This window comes from Pezoporus wallicus, unplaced genomic scaffold, assembly GCF_028554395.1.
Source record: "Pezoporus wallicus isolate ANWC-B61680 ecotype Strahan unplaced genomic scaffold, APGP_CSIRO_Pwel_v1 contig_6807, whole genome shotgun sequence".
Taxonomy (NCBI): domain Eukaryota; kingdom Metazoa; phylum Chordata; class Aves; order Psittaciformes; family Psittacidae; genus Pezoporus; species Pezoporus wallicus.
The window spans coordinates 2,257,793-2,284,852 of record NW_026636431.1 but is presented as its reverse complement, the minus strand read 5'-3'; the positions used below and the strand labels follow the sequence as shown (position 1 = coordinate 2,284,852).

General features: G+C 39.1%; 1 protein-coding gene across 2 annotated transcripts in view; it reads right to left on the bottom strand.

Moving 5' to 3' along the window:
• Window positions 1-27,060, bottom strand: part of ACVR2A (activin A receptor type 2A) — a 68,509-nt gene that overhangs the window by 30,312 nt on the left and 11,137 nt on the right. The gene's annotated exons all lie outside the window — the stretch shown is intronic.

The window sequence follows — 27,060 nt, the reverse complement described above, 5'->3', positions numbered from 1 at the left end:
AGCTACAACATAAAGACATTAGATCTTGGTCATAACTCAATAACCAAACAAGTGCTGCTGCTCTCAGAAAGCTCAGGCCGTGTCTCCTCTTCCATAGTGTACACCAAACATACATGTAGTGGGATCATGCATGATGGCCAATGTGCATGATTCAGGTAGCAGAAGCACAGTGGTGTTTGGAGACCAAAGCGCTGATGCAGTCTCTATTCAACATGCTGGTGAACCACAATGGAATAGCAGACTAAGCTAACCTATCCTGCTATATCCTGATATAAAAATCACATGATTTTTATTTTTTGTCATCCCAGAATTCTTAAAAGTTTCTGAATTTCTGAAATTAATTTTGTCTTTTAAATTACAAACATAATTGAGTAATTGATGCCTATTGACAACCTACAGCAAAACCCAGCGAACAGTAACATACTGTGGCTCCCCCAGGTAGAGCCAAGTTCATAGTTCTAGCGTAGTATGAAGCACCAGTCTGTTTTTTGCAAAGGTAAACGGTTGTTAGGATGCAAAACTGTTAACAAAATACTGGGTGTAATAACTGGCTTTTATTTCTATTTACTGACAAGAGTATGTCATTAATCTTCATGCAAGCTTCATCATTTAACATGTACTAAATCTATGAAAAAACAGAGAGGGAGATCAAACTCCGAGGACTTATGTCAAAATTGGGGGTCAGGAGGACAACAATGCGCATTTACTTTGTGTACCCTTCTAATATTTTCAAGACAGTTCCATTACACATCTATACTGAAGACTAAACAAGAGGTCTTCCATAGCAGTCAATTCATACATACTTATTCTTATCACTCATTACCTCCTTTATTCACATACTTCCACAGTAATTTTGATACATCAATATTGTCTTCTTGCCATACCTGTACTTCCCTTTCTACACAAGGTTGTAACAAGCAGAGTGACTGTAACCCTGGCTTCCTTTGGGGGATGAAATCATTGTCCACCTCCATGTGGTAGAAGGTGGGGGCTGGGGTGACTGGCACAGTGGTAGAGGCTTCCATCATGTAACACCTCCTCAAACACACACAGCTGACAATAAGGTAATTTTTTCCTCAGTAAAGAGACCTATACTCTACATGGACCAAAAAAGCTGCACCTCTCCGGGTGATGAGAATCGTTTCAAACTGACAAGTGCTGCACCCCTCCTGAAGTGCAGCACACGGCACTGGAGTCGACTGCAGTGCTGACCATACTGGGCATCCCACATAACCACCTTCTGTAACTTTTGACTTTCACACATTCCCAAAATAGGCTGAGGATGCTGCTTACGCTTTTTGGGAAAGAGCCTGGATGTTCAATGGGTGAAATGCACTAGCCAGCTGGTAACACTGCAAGATGCAGCATGTTAACTATTATATTCTTTGTGCTGTGATGGCCTGACCTTTACAACTCCCAGCTATGGCAAGAAACAGATGAGACAACAGATTGAACAATTTGGTTCTGTCAGTGCAATAAAGCAGAAGTCCTGGATTTATCTCATGCGTGCCATTCCTTTCCTCCTGCTGCCAAGCCTAGCTTTGAAGGACCATAGGCAAGCTGAATCTGATAAAATTCAGAAACCACAGTAAAATTAACTTTGCACAAATATACATATCTTCTCTGTAGTCAGGTCTTCTTAACCACAAATGCTCTGAATCAGTTCAGCCTATCAGCTCGCCAGCAATCACACTGTTGGTTTAGTGACTTTGGATCTGACTGGAGCATCTACCTTAAGACCTTCTCTAGGGGTTGAGCAGACACTTGCAATAGGTCTTGCCAGACTAAAGAGATGTATGAACATACTGGGGCAATGCTGGATCAGTCTTCTCAAGCAATAAAACGGGAACCTAGTGGATGCAAGGGAAGAACAGAAGGAACCACACAAAGAAGCAGCCCTTAACCCACTGCACAAAGGCAGCATCTTCTAACCAGCTCTGCCACCCCCTCCACAGGAATCAAACTTTTAGAGAAGGGCAAGCTAGCATTTTCAGTGAAAGCAAATATTACTGGGTGCCAGTTTAGGCATAGTATGTCTATAATGAAACTCCTGTACCAATCTGGAGTGCTGACAAATTGCTTTCATATGCAATTGTCACGTCCTTGGGATACCTATCACTGAATCTCAAAAGACAAAACGCTATTGAAAGAAGCCATGAGCAAAGCACCAGCAGTATCCTATGGATGGAACTTAAAGTCTGAAAGATTCAAGAGGAAAACACGTTAAGAAAGCAAAGAATATTCCAGCACAGAGTTGAGTTTCAGCATGTTAAGACAGATCACATTTAGTATGTGCTGTTATCATATTGCAGTGAGCATGCTGCTGTATCACTATACACTTGTGTTCATCCGCAACAGCTGCAGTAAGAAAACCAACATCTGCTAGTGAACTTCTGCACTGCTGTTAATACGCTGTAATTGTCAGCAGTTACAGAAAGCAACTTACAAGCGTACATGTGCAGTCTGGAAAACCTCACCTTAGTAGGTATTTGAAGAACTGGCTACCATTTTTTTCAAGCAGAAAGACTGTATGAATTCCTGGAAATAAAATCTAGCCTTTATTATTATTAAAAATAAATGTGTCAAACAAGGAAATCGCTGCATAGCTAATAAGAAGGGCAATACCAACATAGCTCTAATTTAGAAAGGGACTACTGGAAAAAAGAAAGACAAATTTTCTATTACAGACACCACCACATTACACTCAGATGCGAAAAAAGAGAACTATAAATTCCTGGGAGTTTATTATCTGGCTTGATTTAGTAGACCTGAAACTGAGGAACACAACCCCGCTGGTTTCTACTGCAGGAATGTTTTTCTGACATTTTAAATAAAATGTCTGAAACATGATCATCTCCCTCATTTGTTGTAAGACCTTAAAACCGACACATCCTCCCCCAATCCCATGCCCTATTCCCATCCCCAAATGCCGCTTTTGCAGCATCCTTGGTTGGGGACACCACATAAAGGCAGACACAAAGGCTTTCAGTCAAAGGGAAGAGGAATCTGTCATTCTTTGCTGGGTTATGAAATCTATGAAAATTTTTAAGCTGAAGTCATAAAACCTTGTCAAAATGCTGCAGAGGTTAGTCTGATGGCACAGAGACCTAAAACTGGAGAAAACAAAACAAAACAAAACAAATCAAAAAAACCCCTCAGGCCTCCTGAAAGCCAGCCTATATATAGGTAGACTGCTCTGTAGGGCACTCCCAACATGCACCCAACACATTCTTAACCGGAAGGGAACCAAAAATAAAATACCAATCTTATTTCTGCATGTCTTCCAGCATTAGACAGAACTACAGACTTTATTTCCATGTGATATGTTTCTGAGATGCAAACAGCAACACTGAAGTCTGGAAATAGTAATCACATCTGTACTTCTTGGCTGCACAACCTACCCAAACAAGTTCACTATGCTACACTTGAACCTCATTGTATTATAAGCACTGACAACAGTATTGGTAAGAATTTATATGCAGAGATACCCATGTGATAGAAAAGGACATTTTATTTTTTTTTTTTTGCTGTTTCCTAGAAAACAGTATATAAAGACTGAAAGGGTTAAGTTCAGTGTGGCAGCTACATCTGTAAGAGTAGAAAGCTTACTTAAATTCTGTTACCTCTGGGATTAACATGAACTCATTCAGAGCACCAAGATTCACCAACACAAGGGATGGAGTAGTTTATTAGAATAAACTTGCTGAGCAGGACAGCCCAAAGCACCACAGGCACTAGACATAGTGACAGAACGGCCTGTTCACTAGAGATCTCAATTGTAACACACTGTCCTAGAGGAACAAAAAGAAAAAAAAAAAGGCAACCCAAACCAACAAAAAAAACAAAAAAAAAAAACCAAACCAACCAACCATTAAAAAAAAAACCAAACACCAAAAAACCAGAAAATCTGGCAAAAACAGAAGCAGCATCTTGCCCATAAACATACATTTGTTTCTGCAGTGGTCTCATACATACTTTTTAGACTCAAATATATCTAAAACCAGACTACAAATATGTACTCTAAAGGCCTAGGTTTGAAGTTCCAACAAGCAGGAAGCAGGTTGTTATAATTTATATACTTTTCCTAACACCCAGGAGAATGTTAGTCAAAGGAAAAATAAAGAGGCTATTTTCAACCTAATACAGAAAACTGAGTTACAACAGAACACCTATTCTGTCCTCTTTATACACACCAGTATGTCCCAGAACGTATTCTTTTGATCTTTAGACAAGTATTAATCCCATTATCACTGTCCCCTATGATGGCAGGCTGAACAAGGACTGCATAAAACAAGCAACAGTGCACTCATTAAATCCAAACACTACCGCAATTAACTTAAGCAATGCAAGAATCAAGAAAAAGATAAAATAGGAAAGTAACAGATCACCTGAACTGCAGTCACACTGCCTTATACAAAAGACGCATATCTTTTCAGACTAGCTTCTCATTATCATTCTCCGTTTCAGCGTGGTCTACCAAGTCTGTATTGCACTTAATCAAAAGTCACTGGGGAAGAACAGCAAAATGCCACCAAAGTGCTGCACCTCTGCACAGAGATCTGTGAGACTCAATATTTTTAATAGGGTAAAAGATTAAATATTTAAAGACCGACTTGATGTTTCAAAAGGTTCTTTTCCTAAAATAATATTTATAAATAAATGAGTTTGCAACTCAACAGGGGTCTTACAGTAAACCTGGAAGCTCTAGTGTAGCTTTTTGTATAACAATGGCTATATTAAACTTTAGTTCTCCGGGATTATAGTATGAAGGGGAGGCAGATATCAGGAAACCTGTATTTGCTTAGATATCTCATCATATACTTAAAAAAGATTTCAGTTTTTTTGCAGTTCACGCCTTGCCGAGATGAAAAACTTGTATGGATGCGCCTGCCATGGAAGTATGAAATTCTCTAGCTAAAATGACACTTCTGAGAAAGAGCTTTCCACAGGAAGAATCCAGTGCTGAAAAACTGAAGAACAATCTACTACACTAAGTCTTAAGAGCATAAGTTCCTAAATATGGTGGAAACTACAGAGGATCATGTCATCTACATGAGAAAGAAATACAATGCCCGGGAGAGGAGGGGGAGGGAGGGAAGAATAATATCACCCCACTACTATACTGTTAAAAGCTCCTTGCAACCACCGTTTGTTTGCTACGCAGACAGCAACAAGAAAACAAACACTTTTCTACCAGGAATGTCTCCTCTGGATTTACAGAATGGAAAGTTATCTAAAAATAGTAATCTGCTATAATTACTTGATGCTACTCTTTTATATAGATCTGTATATATTTGGTTTTCATTAAAAAAATTATAGTGAGTGTGAATACAGATTCTGCTCAGCACAGGCAATATAACAACCTATTCATCTGCTTCTGAAGTTAGGCTACTCAAGAACTGTTAGGTATTGCTCCTGGATCCAAGAGAGCTTCTAGAACAGTGTCAGATAAATACATTTTACTTTTGAAACAAATCATCAGATAGCACACATGGTATTTGATTTCTCTTTCTGTCACAGATCCAAAAGCTGGTGCTCTGGCAATGGATGGTGGAGCTGGACCATTCATTAGCTTTTTTCTGACATTAAACAGCCAACTCACAATGCATCAGTCTCTGAGGTGAGCCACAGCATTAATACATACTTGAAGAACTCTGGATACCACTTGAGTAGATCACTTTTTCTCTTCAGGGTGCAAGCAATGGGCCACTCTGACATTCTTAATCTCATCAACGTCTAGTATTTCCAGTAAGAGAGATTTAGCAGATTTAGGCATCATGCAACTTGTACAATTTTGTGAACAAAACATCACTTTACAGTACAAAATGCTACCTATACCTGACCTGCAACAGGACATTAGATACAATCAAGTGAAAGAACCAGAATTTTGGAATCTGTAGAAAAGGTGTTCTTAAAACTTTAACATCCAAGATAGAAGAAACTCTCTACCTGTGAATCCATATGCAAATTGGCCACTTGACCTTTCAAAGTTCAAGCTTCAGTAATCAGCCATGTTGAAGAAACCTGTGCATCTATAAAACTGTAAACTCATTCTGACAAGTTCTCCAGAAGAATATTTGATCGTAGAATTTAAGAGAGACTATTAAACTTTTTATTAATTTAAACAAAGAGCTACAGTACTCAGAAATGTGAGATTTTAGAAAGGGTGGTGGCAGAACTAATGAAAAGCATCTTTAAAGGCTAAGGCCACAATTCAAAGAAAAGGATGGAAGTAAAGATAAGTCTGATTGTTAGGTTGAAACTATGGTACCACCTAAAGTAACGTCTCTGAGTGTTTAAAGCAGATGGAATCAAGGGGGACAACTGTAAGTCATGGAGTACTCAGAAAGAGGCCACTGCAGGAGGCATAACAGTGGCATCTAAATCTCACTGAATTCTTGCTCAAGGAAAAAAAGATGCTGAAATTGCTTTTGCAACACATGTTCCTCTCTGTATTTTTTCCAAGCAGTTTGTCTTCTTGTTAGAAGAAATCAATAATGTCATAATAAGATTTTGCAGACAACTACCATTTTCTGCCTTGTACTTCCAGATATCTTATTTAAGACTGGATTTAAGGAAGTCGGAAAAAAATATTCCAGGCCTCTGGTCCAAATTTTCCAAAATAATTTCAGAGCAAAGCAAGTGGCAGAAAATGGACAAAAAGGGGCATACAGCAGCTACATTCTCTGGGTAGAAATTAAGATACCATTAATGGCACAACTGGCATCTACAGCATCAGCTACCTACCTCTGAAATAAAAATTGTCATCCTCTGGGAATCTCTAGAAATATAAAGTTAAGTGCTATTTTTCACACATCTTGACTTCAAGGGAACACACAAAAACACAGGCTGATGTTTTCAAGTTCAAACATGCCATTCCTGTCACCGCAAGGTGTGAACAGCACAAAACGGAAATTTTTTCATCTACCATCTAATAATTTCGTAGGGGAAAAGAAGCTTGAAAGATTCTGTCAGTTGTTTGGGATTTTTGAAGCATAGCCTTGGGACTATACTCACCTCATACAGGCTGGTAGCTTTTATAGACATTACTGGTGAAATGTTCTGGCCGCAACAAAACAGAGAATATTATGAGATGGTAAAAATCTACCACAAGGAACACAGGGCTAAATACTCACCGGGAAAGTTTAAATTCTACAGGATTTAAAGGCTGAAAAAATAGACCAAAGCAAAACAGGCACTAATGCTAGAAACAGTTTCCAATCTGGATTACCCTCCTCTCCCCAGCACAAAACCCCAAACACCAACAAAAGGGGGAATAAAAAATTAAAGAAAATAATTCACTATAGAGAACAACCACAGTAGCTGACCTCAAAGGTATAGCCGGTTCAAGTCAGCTAAAATTTAAAAAGGTAAGAGAAAAAAGGGACACACCACAGATGAAAGTGACAACTGCTCACCTTTACATATCCCTTCCCATCACTTCCCCCAGGAATACTGGCCCTCAATACCATATGCAGGTTTAAATGTATAAATAAAAAATAACCAAAACACAAACCTCAAATGAAAACTTAATTCAGTTTCTGAAATGAAAAACTTGGTAACTGGAGTTCTACTGTACCCTGACTAGGTGGTATCCCACTGCACATATGCAAATAATACCAGTTCCACGCAGTCTCAGAATGCTGTTATTAAACTGAAGTAGTAATATACCAGTAGGCATATTCCCAGACTAAAGCCTAAATAAACTACCTAAGGGTATAAAAACTAGATAAGGAAGATATGAACCCTTTTGAAGGATGACTATCATGCTGGTGGTAGCAACTAGGATTTCTATTTTGAGGCCTGACAGTGAATTTTCCAGCAATGATCTCAGATACCCATCATAGCTGCTCATCTGATTTGAAAGATCAGTGGTAAGTGGAATCCTGCAGTGCTTCACTGCCAGCGCATGTGCTGCAAGCACACCAGATACAAGATACCTTTCATTGTAGGGGCCTGCATATCCAGTCAAAGCCTCTGTACAAGCACTCGCCTAATGTAGAGGGCAGCTCTACATTAGATGAGGCTCTTCTTCATACCCTTCTCTATCATGCTAGATTTTCCAAAGATAAGTTGGTGTCAAGGCTGGTATTTGCACAAGTTCTTCTCAGAGCTATGAAACCTTGTAAGAACTTTTGAACCATGAACTATGAAATATTTTTTACAACCTTCTAAAATCAAAGTTTGAAATGCCTGCAACCTCATGAAGATGGGAACAGCTAACATACTGTTCACTTAAACAAAAAAACACACAAAAAACCACACCATCCACAAAACCAAAAGAAACCCCCTAAAAAATAAAACAAAAAACCACCCACCAAAAAAACCCTACCACAAAACAAACAAACAAGTCATCGAAATTCTATTCATCTTTAAATTTCCTCATCTGATTAGACTACATGCCAGACAAGAACAGTCAATGAAATGTTCTCCAACTCTTTTCCTGTACTGTTTCATATATCTTCCCAAATCCTGTTGGGATACAATCAGCATCAACATTTCCCTAGTATATATAATGAGAAATAAGGAGTCTCTCCTCTTCTCTGCAAGGAAAATCCCTTCACATAAGAGTTGAGTAAAGGTAATCACCAAAAAAAAAAAAAAAAATATACCTTTTGCCTAGTGAACTTAGTGAAGTTCAGTGTGCATTTTTTAACAGTCTGACTGCAGAAAAACAGAACCACACAGCCAAGCAAAAACATAGTCAAGGCATATATGAGGCAAACATCCAACTTCACATTTCATGTTTCCTCCATGTGATGCATCCTACCCCCACTTCTTTTTCTATCTTTCAGGACCTTATATAACTAAAAGACAACAGGACCAGCGTGATTCTGCCTTAAACTCAGAATCTTAAGCAAGTCTCTCTGTGGGTGTTGTGTCCCACTCTGTGCTATTGCAAGCAAAAACACTACAGTTATCCTTCACATGCTGATCAAGCTTCTTATTTAAAGTAAAATTATCTTGCCTTCACTATGCTTCACTTTTTTCTGTGGTTTACAACCACAGAATCTTTAAGTTACCAGCCTAAAGATTCTCACAATCACTTTTAACTTAAAAAAAAAAACACCCACCCAAAGAAAAAACTCACCTCTGCAAAAAAAACACCAAAAAAAACCCCAACCCAACCACATCAGCTATATTCTTTTGCTTAAAAGTGGCCCAGAAAACTTCTAAACTGCTAAGCTATTTGCCTGGCCTGGCTCAGCCAGCAGCTGACTGGCAGTAGTAGCTGTCTGGCTGTGAGCAGACATACACTGACCAGCAAATCCAGACAAGATACAGCTGCTCTTGTCCAGATGGCAGCTAAACAGTATGAAAGACAGGTTCCAGATTTGTGTAAGCAGGGAGAGGGATTACTTTGGACAAACAGAATAACATGATGAGGAAAAAGCAGGATCAAGTACTGGCCTTTACAGGTTCCCCTATTCAACTGGGCTGAAAACCCTTCTTTACCCCTCCCTTATTTTAACTCTCCAACATGCTCACAGAGAACTATCAAGTTTCGCTTCAATCTTGACTCCACACAGTCAGCGATCCAGGGGCATTTTCATATTTTCATTTTCATTCCCCTTTTCATTTCACTACCTCTTCACAACAGTAGGCCTTTCCAGGTTCAGCCAGAACTATGTTCAGTACTTAAGATATGTCCAAAGATTTGTCTGGTATCAACACTGGGTTTGTTCACCAACCATATTCTCGGCTGCATCAAAAGAAGCGTGACCAGCAGGTCAAAGGAGGTGTTTCTATCCCTCTGCTCTCATGAAACACCATTTGGGGAACCATGTACAGTGCTGGTGTCCCCAACATAAGGAGGATACAGAACTGTTGGAGCAAGTCCAGAGGACGGCCATGAAGATGATAAAGGGGCTGGAGCACCTCCCATACAAAGACAGGCTGAGAAAATGGGGGCTGCGTGGCAACCTCAGCAGCTTTCCAGTATCTGAATGGGGCCTACAAGAATGCTGGAAAGGGACTTTTCATTAGGGACTGTAGTGACAGGACAAGCGGTAATTAGTTCAAACTTAAAACAGGTGGGGAGACTTAGGTTAAACATAAGGAAGAAATTCTTCACTGTGAGAGTGGTGAGGCACTGGAACAGGTATCCCAATGAAGCTGTGAATGCTCCATCCCTGGCAGTATTCAAGCTCAGGTTTGACAGGGCCTTGAACAACCTGGTCTAGTGGGAAGCGTTCCTTGCCCATGGCAGGGAGATTGGAACTAGGTCACCTTTAAGATCCCTTCCAACCCAAACCATTCTATGATTCTACGAAAATACTCCTTCAGAAGCATTTTAGGATTAGATGCATCACAGCCAAATCACATTAGTAGCTCATGGTATCTGTCACAACGCAAGACCACATTTTGAAATACATTTTTAAGTTCTAGTGCAATCAAAAAAGCAGACTCTGCTATACAGCCTCACAAACAGCTGAACTGGCACAAATGGGTGGAAGTAATTCCTTCCTTCAGCCACTAAACTTAAATAAATGTCAGACTGCAGCATTACACATCCGAGTAAATACATATCATCATAAAAATGCTAATATGTTTCACTGCTGAACCCTCTTCCTAATGCAAAAACCAAAAACACAACACAAAAACAAAAACCTGAAACTTTACTGTATTATTTAAGTCCATTTCTACTGCCCAGTCCTATTTATATAAAATTCCAAACATTTTCTACATTGGAAAAAATTTAAAACTTGTGTCTTTATGCTTTGAAATCAGTACTGATTGTATTAAAAAAAAAAAAAAATCCTGCAAAAACTGCTTCTCTACCTCTAGCTACTTGAAATGATTTTCTGTTTGTCCCTTCTCAGGCTGCTTTATTTTGCCCACTGCATCAGACTGAAATCTGAAGATGAGGATAAAAATCCCATTTACACAGCTTGAAACAACCCACACTTTTAAGGACAAGAACACCATTGGTACTGCAAACACATATTCTATTCCTGCTTTCCAGCTCCTAAGTCAACTTGCTAAGTTTCAAGCTCCAACTCAGTAACAGAGGCAGCTCCAGCCACACTACACCACAGCTCAATTCTCTGTCAGCCCCAAGACTCATCTTCAACGGTGATGATCTGGGAACTGACCAAAGGATGGAAGAGTACAAGAATTTTTTTAAGTACGTAGTTCTGGACTTACTTTCTAGAGAAGATCAGGGAAATCCAGAGTCCAGCTCTTATGGAATCAACATTAAACAAATGTTTTCACCATATATAGAATCACAGAAAGGTTGGAAAGGAACTTAAGATCATCTAGTTCCAATCCCCTGCCATAGCAGGTATGTCATGCTTGTGATTTCAATACTTACTTACTTACTTTCAACCCCCATCATCACCTTTTCATGCTCTAAAGATACTACATCAAAGTAAGCTTTCCCTCAGGAAGTGAGAGCTGACAGAATTTCATCAGAAATCATTAATATGCCAGTTTTCATGCAGAATAAATTCTGATATAAATGACTAGCAAACTGTCAGAAACTTCAGTTATTTTGATTCACAAGATAAAAAAATGGAACAAAGCAATCTCCTAACACAGCTCAATATTAGATTATTCCGCCCTTTTGGGGGGGGGGGGGGGGCGGTTTGGGATTGAGGTGTGGTGTGGTTTTGTTTTTTTTTTTTGTCTTTCTGGATTCTCATGAAACAGATTTTGCTATTCACTGGTCACTTTATTGATATTATTACTGATTCACCCAGAAGAGCAAGAACAACCACCAGAAGAACAAATCCAAAAAGAAAGTATCTCAAAACCAAAATGAGATCATTAAAGTCAAGATACTACCTTCTCAAACTTAATTCTATATTTGTGGTCAGAGCTTTAAGAATAACTGAATGGAAAAAGAAGCAATTTCATAGTAAGTGCATAACGCTCTTAACAGTGCTCTACAGCTTAATTCTATTGTAGTGACTTTATGAAAATGCTACATACTGGACAACTTAAACAACAGTTAAATGCAACAACTGCTGCAACAGCTGCCTTAAATAAATAAGCACTGATCTAATGTGAGAATCAAATCAATACAAAAGCAACCCAAGATAGTGGCTTTTATTTCTTTTACCTGCCTACAAGCACTTGCAAATAGTTTATGTTTTCACGTTGGGTGCTTTTCTTAAGAGGAAAAAAAAATAGCCTTTTCTAAGGATGTTTCATGTTCAGTTTGAAGCAAGGCAAACACGTATTTGAAATATCACCAGAGCTCAGCGATACATGAGCCAACTCCCAATAAATACAACAGCACTTCATGTACAACAAGGTAACTGTGCACAGGCTTCTGAAGTTCGCCCCTGATAAAATGGCAAAAGAAACAGTAATATCTCCAGAAAGTTTTCTCAAAAGAAATTTCAAAGTGGATGAAAATTACTGATATTATTCCACTAAAAAAATACTTCTGAGTTGCTGTGTCTTAACCTATACACTGGGAGTAACAGTATGGAAACACCCTTCTCCTTTACTAGAGTAAATAGCAGATCTGTTCTAGTAATATGTAAATCATCTCCCTATTTCCCAAAATGCATAAATAAAATATTTGGAAGATTATGTATATAACCTACCAACATCAAGGTTTTGTGGGGTTTTTTTTGGGGGGGAGGGAGGGAGGGGAATACAGAAGTATTCTTATTTGTGATTGTGTATGAATATCTAAAATCTGATGTAAATCTACAATGTCTGACTTAAAAAAAAAAGTACCAATTATCCTTTAGAAACTCAAGATCATTGCTAGACTTACCTCTAAACACAAAGATACTGAAGGCATGTTTTAAAGGCTTCAAACACCTAAACATTTAACACTTAATATATCTAATTAGATTCTCATTTAAGAACAAAGCACATATGCTTCGTAAAACTCAATTCAACAGGATCACACTCCCTGCGTGTTTGTTATTAAAAGTATTCAAAACCACACTAAAAACTTACTGCTACTGGATTTCTTTCGTTTTAGTAACTCACATTTGGTAACACGTGATAAAGCTATTGCGGTACTGCATACCCTGACTGCATAGCCCGTATCTGAAATAGCTATCCTGAACTATTTAAAGTTTATAGCATGCAAATCAATGGAAAAAAAAATGCCTTAAGGTGATCAATTAAGCCAGTTTTGCTTCATTTAACTTTGCAAGGAAGCCTTAAAAATCCATTTGTTACAAGATGTATAGAATTTTTAGGGTTAAGTTTTCAATATGCAACTTCAAAGTATTATGATAATTTACCAGAATTTTATTAATAAATTACTCTCAGGAAGCCCAGATCTATATAAGAGAACCCTACACAGTTCTCAACTTCGGAGATAGCTACATTTAGAAAGGCAACTCCGGTTCAGCCAGTACATGAATTAGGTTCTCGGTAATGCTTTTAAAACAGGGAGAATTGCAAATTTGCTGTGTGAGACTTATATTAAAATATTTCAATTAATTTCCTCTGATCACTATGTATATATTCAGACCAGATTACAGATCTCCATAATGAGAACAAAATTACTTATTTTTATATAATACTATGGTTATGGAATTATGGAATTAAAAAAAAAAAACAAACCACCACCCCACACGTCATTGAAAGACAAAACAAAACCAAAAGTTTCAGCACTGTAGTGTTAAAGATCAGAAAAAAGAATAATTAGGTAATAGCAAAGTACAGAGCACACACAAATTGCTGTTTCCTACAATAAATTTACAAGTGTTTTATGACATTCAAATACTATTTTAACTTTTTATCTAGTTATTTCTCCACCTGTTTTGCATACTTGACAAGTACATGGAACCATGTTCCCAAACTTTAAGACAGTACTGCAGTCTGAAAACTATGAATGTTTCATAAACAACTCTAACAGACTTGCACAAAGCACTCAGTTGCAGGAACAACAAAAGTCACAACAGAAAATAAACCCTATCTGCTTTAATACTTAATGCAGCTTCCCAAAATATTTTACTGACTGACCATCAAATCATTTATTAATATTAAAAGGATTACCTTGACTTAAAACTTTCCCATAAAATATATCAAATTCTCAAATCACTCATATACAACTTTCAAGTGATAAATAAGCAAATAAACAGAAAATCTGACTATTTCAAATCTTGAGAAGTTGTACTTAGCGCACACAACTGAGGAACTGATCAACTCCCAAAGTAATGAAAGATTTAATCCAAAGCCAAAGACTTGAGAAACACTATGCTTTTAGATCTCTTCCTCTGCCATACAGTGGGCACATACCAGTTCCTGATAGATTTTATTCAGTTCAGGTATTCTGTGTGTCACTGCTGTGCTTGACCCTTTTTCACAGCTTAAAGCAGTATGGCTCAATCACCCTGAGCTGCGACAGTGGTGGTCCGGAAGAACAAAACCTTTGTTTAGTAGAAGGAAACAAATATGAACAGATCATTAATATCAGACCTGACAGAAATACAGATGACTGCATCAATAAGATCAAAGAAGCCACCACCTATCTTCAGATGTATATTCAAGGGGGGGGGGGGGGAACCAAAACCTAGCCAACCCTTAATGTTAACCTGATGCACTCCCTATGAATTTAACTCGCATTTTGAATAACATTTGCTGTATCTGAAATAAGCCAAATGATAGGCTTCCAACACAGAAAATACCAATTTTTGCTACCTGTAGAACATACAAAAATGTGTAATTTTTGCAGTACTTGAAGAAGACACTTAGTATCTTAGTATATACACATTCAAAATACTAGTTAAGATAATTTTTGGCATTCAAGAAAGGAAGATAAATGTAATACAACCAGTTTTAATCAAGATCAAAGCCGTAGGAGAATGCAGACAGACAGTCTAGACTGCTTTACTTCTGAAAGCCTAAGCATATAAAGCAACATCTGCAAAGAACATTAATCATAGTCTACAATCTTATCACCTCCTAAGCAAGCAAAAAAAACTTTTACTTAAAAATTATATGCATATATATGACAAGCATTTTTAATTACCTTTAACTTAGATATTTATCATTGATTACAAAGCTATTATATTGACTTCAAAATAAGCTAATATAATTTTAAATACACTTGCATAGTTCCCTGGATAAAGGATTTGGGGACACTCAGGACAGAAGAAATTACTCATATGGAAACCTACTGAACAACAATAGAATTACTTCTGAACTGCTGGTATAAAATGCAAAGTCTCTAAATAGTGAATTAAATTCTGATCTGCTCTTCTGCATTTAAGACTAACTCAGCAAGCAGCAATAAAATGTAAGATATTTTCTACACACAGCTTTCTTATACTAACTTTGGAAATTACTTGGGTATATATACACTTATATTCCTTTAGATGTTCTTCCTATAAAATAATTATCTTGCTCCTGCTTTGTTAAGGGGAATTAAAAATTGAAAAGGTGGTGCATATATACAAATAGAGTATTTATGTGATTTAATGTACCTCCTTCAATATAAAAATAATCTATTCCTGTGTACATTTGTCTATTCTCCTGGTCCATTCTCACTTATGATTTTGTCTACCTACTAGCAATCACAATTTCTTTCATTAAAAGTGTCTTGCATTAAAGTTAGCCCTTCTGCAAAAGTTTTCATATGATCTAATCTTCAACAAGACCCTGAGAGAGACATAACCACAAAAAAAACCATCACCTCATAAACCTTAGACAACGACTGTGAAAAATTACATTTTAAACCCATAGGAGCGAAGAACTCCAACCAGTAACTTCTGCACCAAGCTCAAACCTTTTTACACAACCCCACAGCCCCCAGGAAATATTTAATATTCTAACACATTTAAAGTCAGAAATCCCTTTTCACTGTAGATAATTGCCAGCCATTATGCTTTTTCTTAAACTGAACTGGCTGAGATTTCTCAGTCCCTCAGTAACACAGGATTTGCAGACAAAAAGATTCTTGAAAGTTTTTCTGAATCCTTTCCCATTTGTCAACTTCACTTTTAGAAGTCAAAGCTTCAAACCAGACATTTTCAGCAATAATCTCACCTAGCAATATTATCTCTAACTAAAGCTTTCAACACTTCATTGATATATGGCAAGCACCTATGTTTTATTCTTCTTGCACATGCAGCAGTAGCATCTTAAAGCCCTGCAGCATTCCTGTAGTTCATTTGCCTATGAACTATTTAAGGAATTAACCCATCTTTAAACCTACCGACAACAGCTTTTAATTCTTTTTAGGCTAACTTTAACCTCCTAAACCACAGTTTAACAAAGGGATATTCTGCACACTTTTTGAGACCTGTGGGGTGCTCTAAGAAATATCCTAACATACTATGGTTTAAGTTTGTTGCTTCGCAGGAAGACAGAAGTTCACATGCATGTTCTGCAAAGCTGCCAAGGCAGTAGGCTGGCAGCAGAAAGCATCAAACAAAAGCACACTGGACTGGCACATGCAATGAGTGTACGATAACAAAAAGCACGGTGCTGTTATTTAACTGGGCCACCTCATAGTGCCACACCAAGACAATCTGTTTTTTGGCCAACTGTTCAATTTGCTTATCTGATGCATTCCACTACAATATCATAAGTTAAAAAAAAAAAAAAAAAAATCAAACAAACAAAACCCAAACCAAAAACCACCAAAAACTCCCCTTCAAAACCATGGGATTGGTTTTGGCTGCAGAAGTTTTTACTGCGCTTGATTTTAATTAGGTAAATTTGACAGGATAATTAAAACTAGAAAGGCTACTTTAGATTTGTAAAGAAAATTCAATTTCTATCATATTGCAGCTACAGAGATGTAAATTCTTACTATCTGGCCTTTTTTTTTCTTCATGTCAGAATGAATATATGGCTATACTATCCCCAGAAATCTCAAGAACATTCTAACCTTTGAAAGTTTCTGAAAAGAAAGAAAAGCTCACACTTTAAGAGGGCAACTGCATGGCTATTTACTGAAGAATTTATCAACTCAAGTGTATTTGGTAGTAATTCTACCCAACAGCCCACTACCACTACCAACCAGCCTGCCTCTGTAAAACTCATAGATATCCCTCTCTCAGTCATGCCATATTCCAGGCTGTCATTCTGGCTTCTTCCCAGAGACCTACATGACCCCTCTGCTACAGGAACTGCTGCTGCCTTCAGAAGACAAGCTTTGCTGTTTGGAAACTCTAAAGAGTCTACAGACATCTAACACAGAGTACCTGCCCATTTCATCTAAGGAGCCTGACATGAAAAGAACTACCGTTCAGTAGAAGAATCTCATGAGTGCACATTCTGTATCACAAATTTACCTAGCAAAGCTACCCTTGCGAATAAAGGATCAGCCACATAGCCTAGAAGAAATAATACTGCGGCTATATAAAGACAACTCAGGTTCTGACAGTTCACATCAAGTTGTGAGTGGAAAACAGAAATCTGGAAGTCTATGGATGAATCAAGGATGTATGCAATAGAAGAAACACCACCACAAACAAAAGCTTTCACATAAAAGTACTGCACTTGCTACTAGAAGTTAATTTGTCTTCTAAATTTACACGACAATTAAGGAAATCTATTGACCTGAAATCCTGAAGGTGCTTTCAGATTTTGACCTCCTCCTCCTCATTCAAGAACACAGTGAAAGCCAGAACATGCATGCTGTTACTACATTGAACAGTCTCTCCACACTTTAACAGAATAACAGTCTGAAATTTGATTATTAGAACTTGGTAAGCTCCATGCAATAAAACACATTTTCCATTAGCACTCCCCCTGCCCAGAGGCAACAGTACCCATCCCTCCTTACTATCAAAGGTAAGAGGACAAAGACCACTAAACTGACACTCCACTAGTTTCTTCCTGAGGGTACATGCCAGACAGGTTCTCTGCTGTCTTCAACAACACCCACAAGAAATTACAAGAATACAACACATTTTCAGTAGGAGAGGAAAAAGACAATTTTTCAGTTATACTGCACAAAAGATTACAAAAAGAAGTTATAATTCTGCCTATTAATGTCATTCTCTAAGAAGCACAAACTCACCAGAACTTCCCAATCTTAAACCATGTTAGAGGTTACATGGCTGTTTATAATAATGCCAATTTCTTACAGGATTCCTTAGAAATAGTATTCCACCTACTGTACATGAAGGCAGGTAAGTAAGAGGCAAAGAAACCTCTCTTCATAGACTGTACCACGGGCTAATACTAAGTAATTATCCTGAGTTTCTGGTTTCACAGCATTTTGGAAAATCAGACTGGCCTAGACTACTCTGTGTTGACTAAGACTCTGGGAAGGCTCAAAAGAGAACTCCTTGAATATCCACCTCAACAGCTGCACACAGTACAAAGAATAAGGAAACTTTTTAGACCATCAGCAACCCAGGTGGGGTAACTAGAAATCCAGAATTTTTAACCAAAAGTTATAAATGCCTGATTCTTCAGACCATGGAAAAGAAATCTATACTTGGGTACAGGAGCACAAGTCACAGGCTGTGCTACTACACATAAACTAGCTTTGATTATTTCACTCAAGCAACATCAGGTTGCTTGATGCAGAGGATTCAAAACATCAAAGCAACTTGAAAAGAACCCAGGATACTTATTTTGGATTAGCCTGTACCATTTGCAGTGTCTTTATTGCCAGCATGACTAAAGCCATCCAGAATAAGCAAGTTTAAAGCAAGCAGGATGTTATACTGAATATGCTTCAAACATGCAGAATGTGAAGAGAATTCAGACATTGACTAGAAACAGTAAGACAAACTCACAGAAAGAGATTAACTATCCAGTGCTTCCCATGAACCTATTACCACAGACTTAACTGTTCCCAACCTGCCTTATTTGCAATCTCTGATTCCCCTCCATGCCCTAAATACTCTTTTCAAGACTATGGAAACAAACACAGACTCACAACTACATGAGCTACAATTTAACTTTTCAAAAGCATATGGTAAGTGGAAGCAAAGTGAACTTTGCACAAGATTATAACTGCTGATTCAACACCCTCCCTCCTGCCACACAACTGCTGGGGCCAGCAGAAGGCAGGCTGTGCAAACCTGTCCTAGGGAGGGGAAGGACAGCTCCCTTTTCAGAAGGAGTCAGTAGTTACACAACAGACGCCTTAAGTGAAAGGGAATCTCAAGTGCAAGGAATAATCCTTTAATGTTGCCCTCTCAAAGACAGGTCTACACATATAAAAACTCTTAAATACAAACACAGAGGCTAGAACTTCACTCCTGTTTGCAAGAGATAAGAAAACAAATTTTTTCAAACTAGTTATCGTTCATGAACGGTCATAAAGCATTCTGCTATTAAGGTGCCAGCTCAATCTAAGTACACATGCAGGAAAACACAGATTTGCCTAATTTTCATAGAATAGTTACGGTTGGAAAGGACCTTAAGATCAACTAGTTCCAACTGCCCTGACATGGGCAGGGACACCGCACACCAAGGCTCTGTCCAGCCTGGCCTTGAACACCGCCAGGGATGGAGCATTCACAGCTTGCTTGAGCAACCCATTCCAATGCCTCACCACCCTTACAGGAAAGAACTTCTTCCTTATATCCAATCTAAACTTCCCCTGTTTAAGTTTTAACCCGTTACCCCTTGTCCTGTCACTATAGTCCCTAACAAAGAGTCCCTCCCCAGCATCCTTATAGGCTCTCTTCAGATACTGGAAGGCTGCTATGAGGTCTCCATGCAGCCTTCTCTTCTCCAGGCTGAACAGCCCCAACTTCCTCAGCCTGTCTTCATATGGGAGGTGCTCCAGTCCCCTGATCATCCTCGTGGCCCTTCTCTGGACTTGTTCCAACAGTTCCATGTCCTTTTTATGTTGAAGACACCAGAACTGCACACAATACTCCAAGTGAGGTCTCACGAGAGCAGAGGAGAGGGGCAGGATCACCTCCTTCAACCTGCTGGTCACACTCCTTTTGATGCAGCCCAGGATACGGTTGGCTTTCTGGGCTGCGAGTGCACACTGAAGCCAGCTCATGTTCATTTTCTCATCAACCAACATACCCAAGTCCTTCTCCACAGGGCTGCTCTGAATCTCTTCTCTGCCCAACCTGTAGCTGTGCCTGGGATTGCTCAGGCCCAGGTGTAGGACCTTGCACTTGGCATGGTTAAACTTCATGAGGTTGGCATCAGCCCAGGTCACAAGCATATCAAGGTCCCTCTGGATGGCATCCCTTCCCTCCAGCGTATCAACCAAATCACACAGCTTGGTGTCATCAGCAAACCTGCTGAGGGCGCACTCAATCCCACTGTCCATGTCACCAACAAACATGCTGAACAAGACCGGTCCCAACACCAATCCCTGAGGGACACCACTCGTTACTGGTCTCCAGCTGGATATTGAGCCATTGACCACAACTCTTTTGTGCGGCCATCCAGCCAGTTCTTTATTCACCGAGTGGTCCATCTATCAAATTGATGTCTCTCCAATTTAGAGACAAGGATGTCGTGTGGGACGTGGAGCACTTTACACAAGTCCAGGTAGATGACATCAACTGCTCTACCCCTGTCCATCAGTTCTGTAGCCCCATCACAGAAGGCCACCCAATTGGTCAGGCAGGATTTCCCCTTTGTGAAGCCATGCTGGCTGTCACCAAGCACCTTGTTGTTTTTCATGTGCCTTAGCATGCCTTTCAGGAGAATCTGCTCCAAGATTTTGCCAGGCACAGAAGTGAGACTGACTGGTCTGTAGTTCCCTCGATCATCCATTTTCCCCTCCTTGAAAATGGGGGTTGTATTTCCCTTTTTCCAGTCATCGGGAACTTCCCCTGACTGCCATGATTTTTCAAATATGAAGGACAGCGGCTTCACAACTTCATTTGCCAGCTCCTTCAGGACCCGTGGATGGATTTCATCAGGTTCCATGGACTTGTGCACATTCAGGTTCTTAAGATGGTCTCAAACCAGATCCTCTCCTACACTGGGCCTAAAGTCTTCTTTCTCACAGTCCCTGCATCTGCCTTCCAACACCTGGGTGGTGCGGTGAAAGCATTTGCCAGTGAAGACTGAGGCAAAGAAGCCATTAAGAACCTCAGCCTTCTCCAAATCCAGGGTAGACAGTTCTCCTGATAGCTTCTGGAGAGGGCCCATGTTGTCCCTAGCCCGTCTTTTATTTGCAGTGTAATTATAGAATCCCTTCCTGTGATCTTTCACATCCTTAGCCAAGTTTAATTCTAACTGGGCCTTAGTTTTCCTAACCTGGTCCCTAGCTCCCTGGACAACATCCCTGTATTCTTCCCAGGCCGCCTGTCCTTGCTTCCCCCTTTTATAAGGTTTTTTTTCCTCTGAATTTTCCTCAGATGCTCTTTATCCATCCAAGGTGGTCTCCTGGCCCTCCTGCTGCACTTCTTTCTAGTTGGGATGCAAGACTCCTGAGCTTGTAGCAGGTAATCCTTGAATATCAAACAACAGTCTTGCCCCCCCCTGCCCTCCAGGGCTTTATCATATGGAACCTTACTAAGTAGGCTCCTGAAGAAGCCAAAGTCTGCTCTCTTGAAGTCCAGGGCAGTGAGCGTGCTGCATGCTCTTCTCACTATCTTGAGGATCTCAAACTCGACTTTTTTCATCAGAAATATCTTTTGAGGATAATGTTGTCTGATGCTTTTGAAACATTAACTCAAGATTTAACTAAAAGCTTTTGGCAGGAGTATTGGCAGAAGTATTCAGCAATCAGGAATTACTTACCTAGAAGTTCTACCCAGACCAAATTTAAACCCCTTTGAAGAAGTTATCCTCCCCGATTTTGTCCATCAGGGAGACCATGTTTTATTTTTGCATGTTCCAAAACTGTAAGTTATACATTTACTCATGATGGATCACTGAATTGTACTTTTACTATTTAAAATACCTCATCAATCACTTCACTCAATTCCATGTGAAACAGCTGGCTGATCAAGAGCAAAGACAAATTAGAGGTGCTCAGCCCCAAAACCATGCCTGAAATGCATTTCTGTAGATATCAAGATGAAGGTAGTATGCCTGTGTGGATTGGGATGGAAAAATCATTGGTAAGTACTTGTATCTGGGGTATATCATTGAATTCCCAACCCGATTTAAAAGAGAATGATGCTTAAAAGCCAAATCTTCCAAAGTGATTTTTAGACTTCTCAGGACACTTACAAGAGAAAGAAAACAACTAAACAGATTTCAAGCTGTTTTCATTTAGTTTAGATTGAGTTATATACGTGACCGTATGTAACTTTCTACTCCTAGTTATTGAGAAAAAAAAATAAAAATCTACTACATCCAAGAGAATGCATTTCTTTAATAGTAAAATTAAAGGAAAACCTCTTTAGGTGTTTAGGTTATGAACAGAATGCTGATGTATTTCTAGTGCTGTATGTTCTTTCAGATAGCCAGCAATCCCCACTACACTGATGCTTAGTTTCTCAGGAGAACTTTCAAAGTTGTTTTTGGAGTATCTTACACAGAAAGGGACATCTACTCATAAACAGACATTTAAGGGCTTCTACTGCCAGATGTTGTATTTGATGGAGGAGTGCTTCTGGCTCAGGCAGAAACAGGTATTTCTCTTGTCACAAGTGAGGAATTTTTTCAGCAATACATTCTCTCAGCAGTACAGAAGAGCACCAAAGCTTCACAATTACAAATTTAAAAAAGAGAGAGAGAAAGAAGCTGTGGGAGAAATTTCATGTCTTGCCTGTTCCAAGTGTTTCTTCTGCAGCAGTCAATGAGCATTTAAATGATTACATAAAAAGCTGTATCACTAAAATCAACAGAACAGCCCTTTCAAATAAGAAAAATCGTTTGCTTTTTTGTTTTTGTTTTTTTTTTTGTTTTTCCTTTCAGGACAATGATTACCTATAGGTAGTCAACACAGCCAACACATTTGGTAATCAGTGGCCAAACAGCAACAGTGATTCAACTTTCCTGTGTAGCACTCTTAGGAGTGCTTTTTTTTTTTTTTGCTGTCCTATCAGGAGTGGCAAGACTGGTGTTTAAGAAACAATACAGGTAATCCCAGGCTAGTCTGAGCTACCTTTCCTACAACAAAAGCTTTCCTAAAAAACAAATGGAACCACAGACTGACACTTACCTTCATCCCAAATATACTTTAATGTTCTACAGTTAAAGTGGATGTAACATTCCAACTGCCTTTGTTTCTTCTCTTACGCTGTTTATTTGACTATAGCATTACTTATGCAGATAGACCAAGACAGGTAATGGCATGAACTTAAGTACCCAAGTTCCCTGTACAGCCAGTAAGAAAATACAGGACTCCTAACCACTGAGCAGAGAATTTCCCTAAACAAATCAGCACAGAACCCAGAACATGAACCAAAGTTAAAATTTGTAGACTTAATGCCTCCATCCAGTCATCCTTTCCAGGCTTAAGGCCATCCACTTAGATAACCAGCATATTTTTTTTGAAGGAAAACATGTACCAGAGGAGAGCTCACTCTTCAGAAGGCGGCAGTTACTGGAAATCCCATGTAAGAGCGTTTTGTGTAAAAGCTCATCAGTTCGGAAGAGAGGGCCCAGGCTTCAATTACCTTGTCAACCTCAGAGCAGTCAGACTCCACATGGGCTGAAGATCATCTGACCAGAGAATTTTAGTCATTTACTGCTATTTGCCTCAGCCTCTGTGGTTGCAGTTCAGTGGTAGCACACATCAATCCCACTGGGGTTCTTCTTTCTCGTACAAATAAGATGTTCCATAGTGCCAAGTAGGATGAAGACTAGTCTAACAAAAAGAGGTAATATGCTTTCCGCATGTAATGTTCTCAATCTGTTTGGAAAAGGATACGAAGAGTGTGAGAGCCGGAAGTCTCACTAGTGCTCTGTCTCTCTGCTTCCACTGCCACTTATCCTGTCCTTCCTCCAGACCTTACTAGATAGACTTCTCCGTAAGACGCTTTAGTTCCTAAAATTGTTTGCTGAAAGGTGTGTTAGCAAAGGCAAATACAAAAGGAACATTATGCTCCCTGAAGAAGGATGAATGGCCATACTAGAGGGAACACAGACAGAAAAGGAAACCAATGTATATTTAGACCTCTACTTTCTGGTGGCAGTAAGTCATTGTGCTAACCTAGATGACCTCAGCAGATGCCATCACCTCAGGGAACAAAGGGTTTAAAAATTCTGCTTTGTTTAAGCAGAAAGAAACTTAAATGTCATAGTTCATTGGAAGCAGCCTAAGGAACAGGAAACAGCAGCCTAGGCCTTGGAACATTAGCTTCTTTCTTCCTAAAGGGAAGGCAGGTTTTGGGCTGAGCTGGAAAAAAACATGGCTAGGAAGAAATAATGTAACACCTAAGATGAGAATCCTCTATGCTTCAAAACTAATCTGGATTTTTAGTCATGTATTTTTTGTGGATTCATCCCCTGCCCCAGAATTTCAAAATACTGCTACTAGAGACTAATATATCTCACTTTGGCTGCCCATGCTTGGACTTTAATACAGAAGTTCGCATGTAGAGTTCCAGGGAAGGTTAAAAGCAACATGATGTCTGATGAAAGCCTGAAGCTTACTTCACCCTACGGCATAACAAAAGGCTGAAGAGTTTAGGCAGTTGCCACAAAGACTTGGTTAGCAGCTGAACTGCAAGTGCCACAATCTCCTCACTTGTCAGAGCCACATCTCTCCTTTCGGGAAGTATGCTCTGCTGTTTATAAGGTTTCCCTGGTTTATGGCATTTGTAATTTCAATGAGTCTTTATAACTGCTCTGCATTCCCAACTGCACTGGTTCCACTGGCTTGTTCACCTGGCTTTTTAAATGTGATGACTGATGCTGTGTTGAGTGTTTTGAATTCACTACATTCAGGAATTACTAAGTGACATTCATTATCTTAAGTACCTCACCTACATTTCTTCTAGATCCTTGAGTGCTCTTTATTCTATGGATCTGAATTTTTCCAGAGTTTTTGCATAAAGTTTTATGCCTACCTGCTCAGAGTAAGCTTCTAGGGCAATTTAAGGTTAAAATCCAAGTACCACAAATCAGACACTACTAAAATTATGTTGCAAGTAGTCTTCCCAAGTTGCTTTCTTAAACGTGGGATGTAACTGGATTTTATAGCCCATCGTAGCAGTCTGAACCTCCTATTTAGTTCCTACCTCACTGTTACCAGCAAAGAGATAAAAATTAATTTTACCACCTATTCCTTTGCATCAGGTTCCACAGACGTAGGTTCAAGCCTCTGCCAGTTTGTGTCATCTCTCCATAAATATGGGAACTTCGTCACCTTCTACCTCTGAAATACCCTCAAGTGCAACAGAAGTTCCTCTTTAGTTAATGAGGACAATGAAAACTTTTCACTGCTAGATTCCTGCTCTCTCTCCTATGCGAGCCTCATACATCCATGCATAACAACAGCAGTTCTGTACCAGTGAAATGGAGGATGAGCAAAGGTACACCTCAAGCAATGTTGCTAGAGACAGTGGACTGCCCTTCTGCCTGCAAATGTTTAATCTAGGGCCCTTAGAGATGAATGTGATGTGAAAATATTTAGAAAGCAATGGAAGGGAAGAAATCCTGTGATACAGACATGCACTGAGGTCCTCTGAACAACTCTGAAAAGAGAAGTTATTTTTTAAGATTAAGGTTATTTAAAATGGTAATTAATTTTGTCATTTCCCCTTTCTTATCCAATATGTACACAGAACACCTCTATTCATCAACCTTGATGTGTCATTTTCCCTTGACAATTCGTTCCTAGCTCAATTCACGCAGACTCACTGCCAGCCTCTATTCCACCCATCTCTTTCCTTGCTCCTACCACCTTTTAATCCAACTCCTGTTGAGTTTGGTACTGCTCTCATCCTGTTTTTTCAAGTCACTTTTGCCGGTTCAGGCCAGCACAATGTCAGACAGCCACAAGGGCTGGTGTATGAGGACTGAATCAACAGTGAAGTGTAACTCCACGATACATAAACCTACAGGACACCAACAATGAAATAATGATTAATATTATATCATAGAATCATGTATAAATAGTAGGTTTTTTTTATACTACATCAAAGAAAGAAGCTCACTTAAAGTTAGAAATGCAATCTCAAATTGACATACAATAGAAATTTTAAGTAACGACACTTCAAAAATGCCTGGGAAAAGACTTAACTTCTTACCATTCGTACCTTTCTATCACACTGAGAAGCAACAAATTCTCAACAGAAGGAAACCCCTTTGGTTTTGATACCAGAAGGACATCACTGATTACATAAACCCAAGAAATATTCTTTGCTCACATATCATTAGAGTAATAGCAATACCATCATTTTTGGTACATTTTCTCATCACTGTTAAACTCAAGATTTAAAAACAACAACCACCACCAAACACAAAAACCAACCAACTAACAAATGAAAAACCCCCACAAAAACAACACCCCAAACAACAAGAACTGAATTTGTTTTATGGCTGAATCCTCATGACAGTTCCTTAAAAGATGGTCCTCCTTAGGATATGCCATAGATGAGACTACTTACAATCATACTTCTGCCTAATTTTAAGAGCTGGATTACCAGTTTATTTTGCAAATCATCTACTATATAGCCTGTGTAGGTGTTCTCAAAAGCACACGTGTGTATCAGTATATTAAAGGGATGCTAGAAAAGAACAAAAGCTTCTGCCCTCACAAAGCCTCGTGGGACACAACGGGGTAAGGGATTTCTTTTAAAAAGCAATAGTTTATAGAAATATTTGCACATCATATGAGAGAAACAAAAGGGGAATTTAAGTTCAATTTGTTAAAAGTACAGTTCCCGGATTCAGAAGGGTCAAAAGCCAACCGAAAGACATTCTGATGGATGGCAAATAAAGCAAAATTTTAAGCCCCTGGAAAAGTACAGCTGAATACAGGAGCAACAAGAATTTTTGTGAGAAATCCACTCCGTTTCCACTCGAGTAAAAAGTGGGACCTGAGCACCTCTGGCTTCTTTGAAGATCTCTGACATTTTTTTCAAGTGAACAGAAACAGAAGATTTCCACGAAACCACCAAGTTGTTTTTTTTTTCATGGGTGGTTTTCCAGTGTTGGTAAGCCACTTCTCACTGAGTCTGGGGCTGTTTTATTTAGGGAGGAGGGAATTTACTTGGCAGCAGGCATGGAGCAAAACAATCCCATTGTTTTAAATAACCTTCTCACAAATTACTCATTGTTCCACATCTT